Source organism: Pectinophora gossypiella, chromosome 26 (assembly GCF_024362695.1).
Source record: "Pectinophora gossypiella chromosome 26, ilPecGoss1.1, whole genome shotgun sequence".
NCBI lineage: Eukaryota > Metazoa > Arthropoda > Insecta > Lepidoptera > Gelechiidae > Pectinophora > Pectinophora gossypiella.
This window is the reverse complement of record NC_065429.1, coordinates 1,078,382-1,090,945: the sequence shown is the minus strand read 5'-3', so window position 1 is coordinate 1,090,945 and position 12,564 is coordinate 1,078,382. Positions and strand designations below refer to the sequence as shown.

Here is a 12,564-nt window from a genome sequence, read left to right as displayed (position 1 = left end):
GAATCGGTTTGCCTCAGATGGCGTAAACCACTTGGCTGGAGGAATGGGGTGTGCTGAAGGCACCAAGTTCACGAAAAAGTCTGTAAAAGTATTTTCTTTTTACGTGACTTATTGTAGATTTGCCGCAGATGGCATTAACTACATGGCCGGGCAAATGGGGAACGCTGAAGGCTCTCACCCGGTACAACGTTTAAGACAACAGGCCTGAGGGTGCCCAGTTGGGCGCGAACCTCGGCTCAGAGCGTCGTCTGAGAGGAAAAATATTTGAATTACCATATCTCACATAGTGAACGAGTGCCCTCTGCACCGGTTCCCAGGTGGTATAGCCGAGCTGCATTGTGTGACGGATGCAGCAGAGACTTGGTTAAGGGAGCTTAAGCTGGATATTTGATCCAAGCAGGATATCTGTCTGCCATACGCAATAATAATAATAATATTTGAATTAATTAATCGACCCTAGTGGGTAGATAGTGATAAGCGCTGATTGAGGGAAATCGTCGACCACGCCGGCGGGGGTAACGGGGTCCTGAAGTGTTTGGTGTCGCGAGCTGATTGGCCGCCTCTATGGCTAGAGTAATCGGGTCGTCGGGGTAAAAGTAACTGTCCAACCGAAAGTGACAGTGAATGATACGATTTTTGGAAGTGTCACATTATACTTCAGACATACATACATAAACTCACGCCTCCCCCAACGGGGTCAATCATCCGTCCCTTTCCTTTTCGGCGGATAAGAAAATGACGGGTACAACTTAAAATAACATTAGGATGTGTCTGCAGGAATCGGGACCATTATTCTGAAAAAAAAAAAATTTGTCAAAATTTAATACTTCGATTGACTTTGTTACGCAACATTTCCTAAAAACGGTCAAACGACCAATAAAATCTAGTTAATATGCTAATTTCTATAACAAATAAACGAATTCTGACCAAACCGGTTTTGAAATGTTATTTGAAAGGGAAATCAGATTTTTTTAAAATTTTATACTACCGAGAAGTGTGTCAGGAATCAGGATCGAAGCAAGTCCTCTAGTTATTAAATAACTTGTAATGTATTGGAACAGTGCCTTGTACCTACATTGATTTAAGAGATGTGTTGCTGTTGCAGTTTCTTGTCACTTCTTCTCCTCAGCCATAAAACGTTGCCAAATGACGTATATTCAAGTTTCAAAAATGTTAAATTGACCTTCAACAAGTTTATCTATGAGAATTACGTGGAATAAATGATTCTGATTTCTTCATCAGATCTCATTGATTTAAGAGATGTGTTGTCACTTCTCAGTCATAATACATTGCGAAATGACGTATATTCAAAAATGTTAAATTGACCTTCAACAAGTTTATATGACAATTACGTTGATTAATGATTCTGATTTCTGATTGCCGCAAATGGAAATCCAGTCTGCTTACCCCGGTGGGAAATAGGCGTGGGGTTATGTACGGTCACGAGCATTAATATGGTACCTTGTCACATTAACTTTTTTGACAAATTGAACTGTAAGTCTCACTAAATGTCAAATATGTTAGTGCGACAGAGTCCTAAAGTGGGTATAATAATATTGCTCATGACTGTACGGGCTTTTGCATGCTCAATTCATTTATGAAAGAAAATAAATAGGACAAAAAAATGAGTACCAAAGATGCCGTATGGACAACTGCATTGTTGCCAAAACTATTGCCATCTCACTCTAAACAATACAAAAGATAGAGACGCCAGTGAAATCTAGAGCACGGATGACGTCACACTATTCGATACGCGCGGGAAGCGGTCGGTACTTTAGCGCGTAGTACCAACGGTTCCGTGGTGTAGTGGTTATCACATCTGCTTTACACGCAGAAGGCCGCCAGTTCGATCCTGGCCGGAATCATAATTTTTGGCTTTTTATTTTTTGTTTTTACTCTTTTTTTATACGAGTTCATGATAGCGCGGGGTTAGGAAAAGATTTTATCACAAATATCTTTATTCAGTTGGTAACAAAGTTACACTTTGAATCGTCATTTTTTACATAACGAACGTCTCATCCGCCTAAAACTACTGCAGCTTCTCACAACCTGTATAGCCGGGGAAATGTAGGTACAAGAAAAACATCGAAACAGTGCCCTAGACGTTCTTTTTAAATTAATAGTATTGTAATACAATTCAGTAATTGGGCAGCCTAATATCGCTTTCCCATGCATTCATATCTTCTAAATAATCACTAACCTTACCTTTTTTACAAAGTTTCTGTTTAAACACTGTCTTAAAACTATTCAAAGTTAAATTCTGAATGTCAATGGGAATTTTATTGTAAAAACTTACATTGCCCCTTAAAAGGTTAGGCTTTTAAAGGCTCTTTAAATGATAGTCGATATTTGGTTTTTTGCCCTGCAAGTTATAACATATAACCTGCAGAATAGAAGAAAGAAGTTGTGAAAGCCCTAACGCGCATTCTGTATGAGAACCGCTGTCGCCGGTTCAACCCCACTCTCTTTTACTACACATAAAATTAAAAAAAAAAAATCTTCAAAATTGGTTTACATAGTTGACGCTTTTTGAACGTCAAAAAATTAATTACATATTATGTAACTAGCTGTAAAACTACTACCACATCGGAATCTGTAACGCTGAGGGAAAGACGTGGCCAGAAAACCTCCCAGCACTGCAGCTCCTGCAAACAGATAACTACGATAGCTCTACTGCTTCTCAAACAAATTCCACAGGCACTTTACCGACAATGTATATTATTATTATTATTTATTAAAAATAATTACAGTACTTAATACATTTTTTTACAATTGACGGTGCAACAAAAACCAACTTTACATAAACCATATTTTATATAAACCAACCTTACCACCTTACCTGTTGCTTAACTTCAATAGCGCTCGGTCTGCGATTGAAGTTAAGCAACTTTCGCAAAGGCCGGTCATTGGATGGGTGACCACAAAAAAATAAAAGTTTTCATCTCGAGCTCCTCCGTGCTTCGGAAGGCACGTTAAGCCGTTGGTCCCGGCTGCATTAGCAGTCGTTAATAACCATCAATCCGCACTGGGCCCGCGTGATGGTTTAAGGCCCGATCTCCCTATCCATCCATAGGGAAGGCCCGTACCCCAGCACTGGGGGACGTTAATGGGCTGATGATGATGATGATGATACCTCTACGCGTTTTCGAGAAAAAAAATGTCTTATAAGCGTTTCATTATACCTTACCGCTTCGGAAGTATCAACCCTAAAAATCGTCATCAAGATTTTTGCTCAGTCCACCCCTTAGGGATTGAAGGCATGATGATAGTAGTACATTACTTAAAATGCATGACAGTAACATAGTAGCGTGTAAAGTGACAATCATTGCTGAAATATGGCGCACGCGCGTACAAGACATACGGTTTTTACTAGTTTTTTTTTTGCAGGAAAGCATTCTTCTTTTTTTTTCTGTATAATCCGACGCAATAGTGTATTGGTAATTAGACGATGTGTTTTTAATTGGTGCGGTTAGTTGTATTCAGTTAACGCTTTAAAATTAATAAGGTGAAACTTTGATGATGTCAGTTTTTTGTTTGACGTTTGGCCTTAAGTATAGCTCGAATCCGTTATAGCCTTATTCGGGGAAAGAGTGACTTATATCGTGGGTTCTAAAATCGGAATCAGAATCATTTATTTAACGTAATTATCATGGATAAAGTTGTTGAAGGTCAATGTAACATTTTTGAATTTACGTCATTTCGCAACGTGTTATGGCTGAGGAGAAGAAATGACAAGAAACTGCAACAGGAACACATAATTTAAGTAGCGCTTATCGCTATCGACCTACTAGGGCCCATTCATTCTTTCAAATATTTTTCCTCTCAGACGACGCCCTGAGCCGAGGTTCGCGCCCAACTGGGCAGCCTCAGGCCTGTTGTCTTAAACGTTGTACCGGGTGAGGGCCTTCAGCGTTCCCGTTTGTCCGGCCGAGTAGTTAATGCCGTCTGCGGCAAATCTACAATAAGTCACGTCAAAAAAAAATATACAAAAAGTAAGTTGTTTTTATTACTCTTGCCTGTTCACCCCTAAAAAGTACCTATACGCGTGAAGGAGGATCAAAAATCAACATGATGATGACAAATAGACAGAAGTCAACAGTCGCGTGCGCTGGACCGGCAAAGAGTCATTGCGCTCGCGGCGTATCGGGGTAGAGTGACCATGGACTTAGGGTCGACATAGTGGAACAAAGAAGTAACTAGACTTGCACCTTTCTCCTTTAAAAAACTTTCGCTGGAGAAAGACGTAACTGTTGATTTTTACTTTTTCTATCGTGTGGGTTGTGAAGTGAATTACCACCCTCATCAACCCTGGTGTCAGGGTTACTATTGAGCCGCAAAAGACCCCTGACATGGCTCATGTAATGACTACTTACATCAGTAAGTAGTAGCCGGGACCAACGGCTCTTTGGACAATCAGGTAATCAGCATGTAACGTCCTAACCAAACTAGGGATCACAAAGTGATTTTTGTGATATGTCTCCACTGGGATTCGAACATCAATTAATCAATAATTATTGTACAAAACATATTATATGTATACATGACATTACATACGAATAAAAAAGCATATAAAATATAAAAAATATAAATATTGTATTTTGAATGTCAAAAGAAAATCTTTTTCTTCGATGTGTTATCGAAAGTCGCTCTTACTTATCATTATCAAGCAAGCATTAGAACTATACCAATCGTACTCATTGGAGCGGCAAAAATCATTACGGCAGTAACAGCGTAACGGGGTACAGTGACCACGATTTAACGGGATAATGTAATTTAAAAAATAAACTCATACAGACCGCAAAATTTGCATTAAAACAAAAGTTTCCACGTAATCTTCTATGGTGTGGGTTGTGAGGTGGATTGCCAACCTCATCAACCCTGGTGTCAGGGTTATTATTGGGCCGCCAAAGGCCCCTGACATGGCTCATGTAACGACTACTTACTCTTTTATATCAGGTGATCTGAAATTCACCATATTTCTTTTTAGATGCCAGGTTGGTACACGTGAGTGCAGTCATGAGCAATATTATGTACAGTTACGAGCATTAATATGAATACACTTTGAAATCGTGTCACATTAACTTTTTTGACAAATTGAACCGTACATACATACATACATAAACTCACGCCTATTTCCCACCGGGGTAAGCAGAGACTATAGAATTCCATTTGCTTCGATCCTGACACACTTCTCTTGCTTCCTCCACATTCATCAATCGCTTCATACACGCACGCCGGTTCAGAGTAGATCGTATTGAACCTTTTTTAAGGACATCTCCAATTTGATCATCGTAAGTCCTTCTCGGTCTTCCTCTGCCAGCCCTACCATCAACTTTCGCTTTATACACCGCTTTTGCAATTCTATTATCCTTCATCCGCTCAACGTGTCCAAACCAACCTAACATTCCCTTCTCAATCCTAGTCACCGTAACCGTGTATTGAACCGTAAGTCTCATTTAATGACAAATATGATAGTTCGACAGGGTTCTAAAGTGGGTACAGTCATGAGCAATATAATGTACCTACTTTAGGACTCTGTCGCACTAACATATTTTTGACATTTAGTGAGACTTACAGTTCAATTTGTCAAAAAGGATAATGTGACATGGTACCAAAGTGTATATATACATAAAATATGTTAGTGCAAAAGTGGGTACATTATATTGCTCATGACTGTACATGGTCACCCTAGTTGGCCGCGCCTACGTCCTATATTGATTTAATAATTCAATTTGGTCTGTACTGTACAGTAGCTCTGAGGTCAGCTACTTCTGATTGTACATAAAGATCACGCCTATTTCCGATTGGGGTAGGCAGAGACCATACTAGCTTCTTCCACTCTAGCATCTAACACAAAGAAAGAAATTTCAAATTTTAACGAATCTTTTAGGCACCGATTATTGTAAATGTAGGTATTTTTTTTTTAGCTTTATTTTTATTCTTAGTTTTCTATTTACATTGTGTATAATTTTAAGTTGTTCTAGTGCCCTTACAGGGTACCTACGTAGTTTTATTCCTATAGTCTCATTTTTAACTCCCGACGTAAAAACGACGGGGTGTTATAAGTTCGACGTGTTGTGTGTGTGTAAATGTGTATGTGTCTGTCTGTGGCATCGTAGCTCCCAAACGGATGATCCGATTTTAATGCGGTTTTTTTTGTTTGAAAGGTATATGAGTCGAGAGTGTTCTTAGCTATGTTTGGTGGAAATCGGTTCAGGTATTCAAGGTCATCAGGTCGTTTGTTAGGTGTGATAGGAATGTTACACGCTCAGTTTGCTTGCAAGCATATGTGGGATCTGACATTTGAAACACTAATGTCTTCTGGAACCACAGAGCTGGTCTGCTGTTAGCGTACTTTTTTCTGGTCGGGGTTTTTTTTTTTAATTTAATTTTCTGTTTGTTAATCATTTTTCTCCATGCTCATAAACTGTAATATATACAGACTAGCTTTTGCCCGCGACTTAGTCCGCGTGGCGTGTATCTATATTAAGCGGTTTAGATTTTTTCATACAAATGTTTTTTCCCGCTAGAATTTTGCAATATCCTGTTGCAACTAAGCTTTAAGTTTACTAAGGTACCTGCATGCCAAATTTCAAGCGTCTAACTTACCTAAGCGGTTTAGATTTTAATACAAAAGGATTTTCCCGCTAATTCCCGTTGTAATTTCGGGAATTCCTTTCTTAGTGCACCTCTACGGTACCTAAGCTACGTCCCTTCCAAATTTCAAGTGCCTACGTTTAGCCGTTTAGGCTGTGCGTTGATATGTCAGTCAGTCAGTTTCTCCTTTTATATATTTAGTTAGATTCATATACAAATGTAGGATTGCTTTATCCAGCTAAGGTTAGAACTCAGTATAAGTATCCACAATACATATTATCGAGCAGTATCACAGCTTACCACCCAGAGACTAAATTATGTAAAAATTGACGATTCAAAGTGTAACTATGTTACCTACTGAATAAAGATATTTTTGAATTTGAATTTCAACCCCGCGAAGGCGACAGAAGCGAGTTGTTTTCTTTCACCGCTGTGCTTCATGAAGTGGTCATATAACCTCCGTGGTCCAGTGGTTGAAAGTTGCGCTCACGATCCTGAGGTCCCGGGTTCGAATCCCGGTTGGGTCATATCACAAAAAATACTTTGTGGTCCCTATTTTGGTTAGGACATTACAGGCTGATCACCTGATTGTCCGAAAGTAAGATGATCCGTGCTTCGAAAGGCACGTTAAGCCGTTGGTCCCGGCTGCATTAGCAGTCGTTAATAACCATCAATCCGCACTGGACCTGCGTGATGGTTTAAGGCCCGATCTCCCTACCCATCCATAGGGAAGGCCCGTGCCCCAGCAGTGGGGACGTTAATGGGCTGATGATGGTGATGAATTTCCTTATCTTATTTTAATTTCTCTCCTACCTTTTCATTTATTGGCGGGAACTTGTTATTAGCATTGTCCCATGTATATTTAGTTCATTTAATGTATAAATTAATCTGTAAGTTCTCCAAATAATATAAAATAAAATAGATTTATTTCCTTTTTAAAACCAAGCTACTTAACTGGCGGTTTAACTGTCAACCGACCAGCTCTGGTTAGAAAGCAGTAAGGCCTTCTGACCCGGTTTAGACTCAGGCGCAGATGGCGCCTTAAGGTCGACATTCGTCCAGTACCACGGTTATTTTAACTCTAGTTAAAGTTACTGTTACTTAAATGAAAAAAAAAAACATAACCAAAATATAATACATATTTTATCACAAAACTCACTTTGAGATCCCTAGTTTGATTAAGACATTACAGGCTGATCACCTTATTGTCCAAAAGTAAGATGATCCGTGCTTCGGAAGGCACGTTAAGCCGTTAGTCCCGGTTACTATTTACTGATGTAAGTGAGTAATCGTTACATGAGCCATGGCAGGGGCCTTTGGCGGCTCAATCATAACCCTCAGGGTTGATGAGGTTGGTATTCTACCTCACAACCCACACGACACGAAGAAATTACTTTTTTATATTATTCAAATTAATTAATAATTAATTAATTTATTTAATAAGTATGCGGTAAATATATAACATTAATATAATTCATTTCTTATGTTAAAAACCCGTGGTAGCCCAGTTGGTAGAACGCTTGCCTCTCACTTTGAAGTCGCGGGTTCGCTTACTTTTATATGCGCGAATGTCAAATTGCAATATTGCTTTCTTAGATGAATTGCTTCGAGGTGGCCATTTTAACCCCCCTGGGTTATTATCGATTCCGCTAATGACAGTTTTTTTGTGCAACCAGCCCCGCAGCGGTACATTACAGTTTCGCTTTTACGTTTTATCTTTTACTATTCCGACCGCCAGTTAACTTATCTTTAAAGTAAGATAACTTAGTTGAAAGTAAGTGATCTCATTAGCTACTGGTGTTAGGTAATGCTTAAGTTCATTTGGGAAGTCGCTTCAACTTAATTTACAAAACTTAGCAACTTAAGTTTAAAGACTTTCGCAATTAACTATAATTATAACTGTAACCGGCCTCATAAGTACAACTTTAATGTAACTTATTAAATTTTAAGGTTATGTTGCTATCCCAAATAAAAAAATAAAGAAAATTAAACATAAATCTTGTGTATACAGGGTGTTAGTGACATCGTAACGAATACTAAGGGGGATATTTCATACCATTTTGAGTTGATATCAAGAGGAATTTCCTGTCGGAAAAGTCATGATATTATTAGTGTTTTTTAAAATTATTTTCAGTTCCACACTTTTGCGACAGAAAATTCCACTTGATATTAACTCAGATTCATGGTCTGAGTCATCCCTTAAAGTTTTAGTCTCAATATCACTAACAAATTCAAATTAAAAAATATAGGGTGTTAGTGACATCGTAACGAAAACTTTGAGGGGTGGTTCAGGCCATGATTCTGAGTTGATATCAAGTAGAAATTTCCGTCGCAAAAGTATGGATTGGAAAATAATTAAAAAGAAAAGTAAATTTTCATGAATTTTTTTGACACGAAATTCCACTTGATATCAACTCAGAATCATGGTCTGAACCATCCCCTTCAGTATTCGTTACGGTGTCACTAACACCCATACCTACTTATATGGCTACCGTATGTACTTGTACGGGGTGTAAGTGTCATCGTAACGAATACTGAGAGGGATGATTCATCTGATTATTCTGAGTTAATATCAAGTGGAATTTTCCATCGCAAAAGTATAGAATTGAAAATAATTTAAAAAAACTAAAACAAAAATCATGAATTTTGCGACGGAAAATTCCACTTGATTTTAACTCAGAATCATGGTCTGAATCAACCCCCTCAGTATTCGTTACGATGTCACTAACACCCAGTATATTTATTCAGTAGGTAACATTAACACCCTGAATCGTCATTTTTTACATAATGTACCTCTTATCCGCGTAAAACTACTGCTCAGGTTAGGTAAGCAGACCATGTGAAAAACGGGATATTGTGAGATGAATTTCGTGATTTAACATCCTGTATATCTACACTGGGTTACCCAAAAAGAAGCTGGGGGGTTAAAAAGGCCACATCGGAGCAATTCATCTAAGAAAGCAATATTGCAATTTTACATTTGCGCATATAAAAGTAAGTGCGCAATGCAAACAAATGTCATAAACATAACATAAACATAAACTGCCTATATACGTCCCACTGCTGGGCACAGGCCTCCTCTCAATCAACCGGAGAGGGTATGGAGCATACTCCACCACGCTGCTCCACTGCGGGTTGGTGGAGGTGTTTTTACGGCTAATAGCCGGGACCAACGGCTTAACGTGCCCTCCGAAGCACGGAATCAACTTACTTTTTTGGACAATCAGGTGATTCAAGTCTGAAAAGTCCTTACCATACAAAGGACAGTCTCACGAAGTGATTTCGACAATTTCCCCATCGGGAACAAATGTCAAATAGCAAAATTGCTTTCTTAGATGAATTGCTTTAATGTGGCCATTTTAACCCACTGTTCAGACACAATACGGCAGGATTGCCCCACTTAGCATGAATTATACCGACAATTATATAATGGTTGGTGGCCCGACCCCAAAACCCAGCTCTTTATCACGCCTCGTATGACTCACTAGTCGAGAATACATCGCGAACAAAACAAACAAGAACTGTTTCCTTTACGGATTCAGAACACAACATAAGGCTCACGACTATATTCAAGACATTGGTCCTAATTCCTGTAAACACCATCTAATTTCATTTTAAGTTATATCTGTCATTTTCTTATCCGCCGAAAAGGAATCAGAAATCATTTATTCGCTTAGGATAGGTAGGTACAGAGTCACAATATGGTATAAAGCAGTGTTGCAGCATCTCTATCCTGCTAATTATTATTAGCATGCAAATGTCAAAAATTCAAAAATTCTCTAATACTATAAAACCTATTAGTAATTAGCCATTCGCGCAATTTAAAAGTCATAACTTTAGTGGGTCCGTTTTTAAATTTATCAGGTATCTTATTGTATACTTTTATGCACATGTTATGAGGACTTTCTAAACAAAGTGTAGTTTTCGGACAGTAGTCCCTTGCTAGTTCGTGCTAGTTGCTACTTCGGAAAGGGAAGGGTAATCGACAAGCATAAAATTTATGGAACACACGTCAATTTTAAGCACAAATCTAAAACAACCGTCTAAAAATTTTACATTGGCCAATAACCCGCCAGAATTATGTTGACAGCACACGTCAAACGGTTTGCATAACAGCGAGATACCTTTTTGATTCGCCCGGGCTATCCATTCATTTACGCATTCTTCCTAAAATTAACAGTTGTCAATCATCCGTCCCTTTCCTTTTCGGCGGATAAGAAAATTATAGGTATAACTTAAAGTTAAATTAGGAGGTGTCTGCAGGAATCGGGGCCAATATGTTTGTTTACTTAAATAGTATGGGGAACTGTCAAAGTTTAAGAACACTCAACAGTAGCGACACCTGATGGGAGAAATGGGCAGTTTTTATTCTCATTTTCGTGGTCAGAGGTACATCCATCACAATATATTTTTTTAATAAACTGCCTAAATCAATGCGTGAATGTGATGACATGAATATTTTTAAAAATAAACTGCATGATATGTTAAAGACCAAATGTTACTATACTCTAAATGAATACTTAAATGATATTATATGAATTAAATTAAATGTATATGTGGTGACAATTTGATTGTATTATTATTGTATTTGATATTATGAATATTGTAATGCTAATAATGATTATGTGTAAAATGTGTTTACGAGCATGACTAGATTTATAAGACCTAACATTGTATGCCTATATGGTGGGATATAGCTGGATGAAACAATTTATAATTGATATGAACGCCTATACTGTACCTATGATCCACAATAAATATATTTCATTTCATCTCTCACGGGAGGAAAGCTAGATGGCAATATAGTCGTCAGCTTATGTTATGTTGAAAATAAATACCCCCCCTTTCGCCAACCGCTGCGCCTGCGCCGGCGCGGTGAATGCGCTAATCGCCATGGAATGCTCTCCGTTACTTAATTGCTGTATCATTGTCCAGTAGTGATGTGCCTTAGGTAGCGGATGCAATCCCGATCTCGCGGGATCCCGATCTCGCGAGATCTCGTCAATTTTTCGGGATCAATCCCGAAGCATAACATGACTAGATCCCATTCGAGATTGACGGGATTGGGCGAATCTCCTTGTTATACTTTGTGTTTTGATTGTGCTGATTTCCAAACTTAATTATTTATTTAGTAATATTGAAGAATAAAGGTTTTTGTTTTCTTTAAAAAAATATTTTGTTTTAATTAAACTCACTATCACAAACAAGTCACAAGTAAGTAGTTTAGTTTTTTTATATGTATTAACTGCAAACTATAACCATGTATCAGTGTACTTGCCGTTGGTTGACCAAATAAATAAATAAACAAGCAGTTTTAATCGTTTTCAGCCATCCTCACTTTACATTTCTTTTATGAACTAGACGGGGCCCCGAAAATTTCGAAATCTCGCGGGATTGATGTTTCCAATCCCGCGGGATCTCGAATTTGCGATCTCGAGTCGGGATTGCATTCTCTAGATAATGAAGAATGGATAGAATGAATTCTCGAATGTTTTATGGGTAGAGTTGGTGCAGATATTTTAGGAGTACATAAGACAAATGTGGATATGTGTGGGTTGACGGTCTTAGTAGTTCAATGGATGAGCGTTGGGACACCCGATCTGGAGGTCCCGGGTTCAAATCCCGGTGGGGACATATCACAAAAATCACTTCGTGATCCCTAGTTTCATTAAAACATTGCGGGCTGATTACCGGATTGACTGAAAATAAGATGATCCGTGCTTCGGAGGGTAGGTACGTTAAACAGATGCTGCTCCATTGCAGACGTTTCTTTACTGCTAGTAACCAGGACCGATGGCTGACCGTACCTTCCGAAGCACGGATCATCTTACTTTCGGACAATCGGGTATGTGACCCGTAATGTCCTAACGAAACTTCGAATCTATCGTATCATAAAGTGATTTTTGTGATATTTCCCCACCGGGATTCGAACCCGGGATATCCGGATGGTATGTTATAATACTTGGG

General features: G+C 38.6%; 1 protein-coding gene and 1 non-coding gene across 2 annotated transcripts in view; both read left to right on the top strand.

Moving 5' to 3' along the window:
• The window catches only part of LOC126378424 (LIM and SH3 domain protein Lasp), a 35,725-nt gene that overhangs the window by 5,174 nt on the left and 17,987 nt on the right, over positions 1-12,564 (top strand). The gene's annotated exons all lie outside the window — the stretch shown is intronic.
• On the top strand, positions 1,793-1,865 carry Trnav-uac (transfer RNA valine (anticodon UAC)). Its single transcript has one exon. It is a non-coding gene; the product is annotated as a tRNA-Val (tRNA).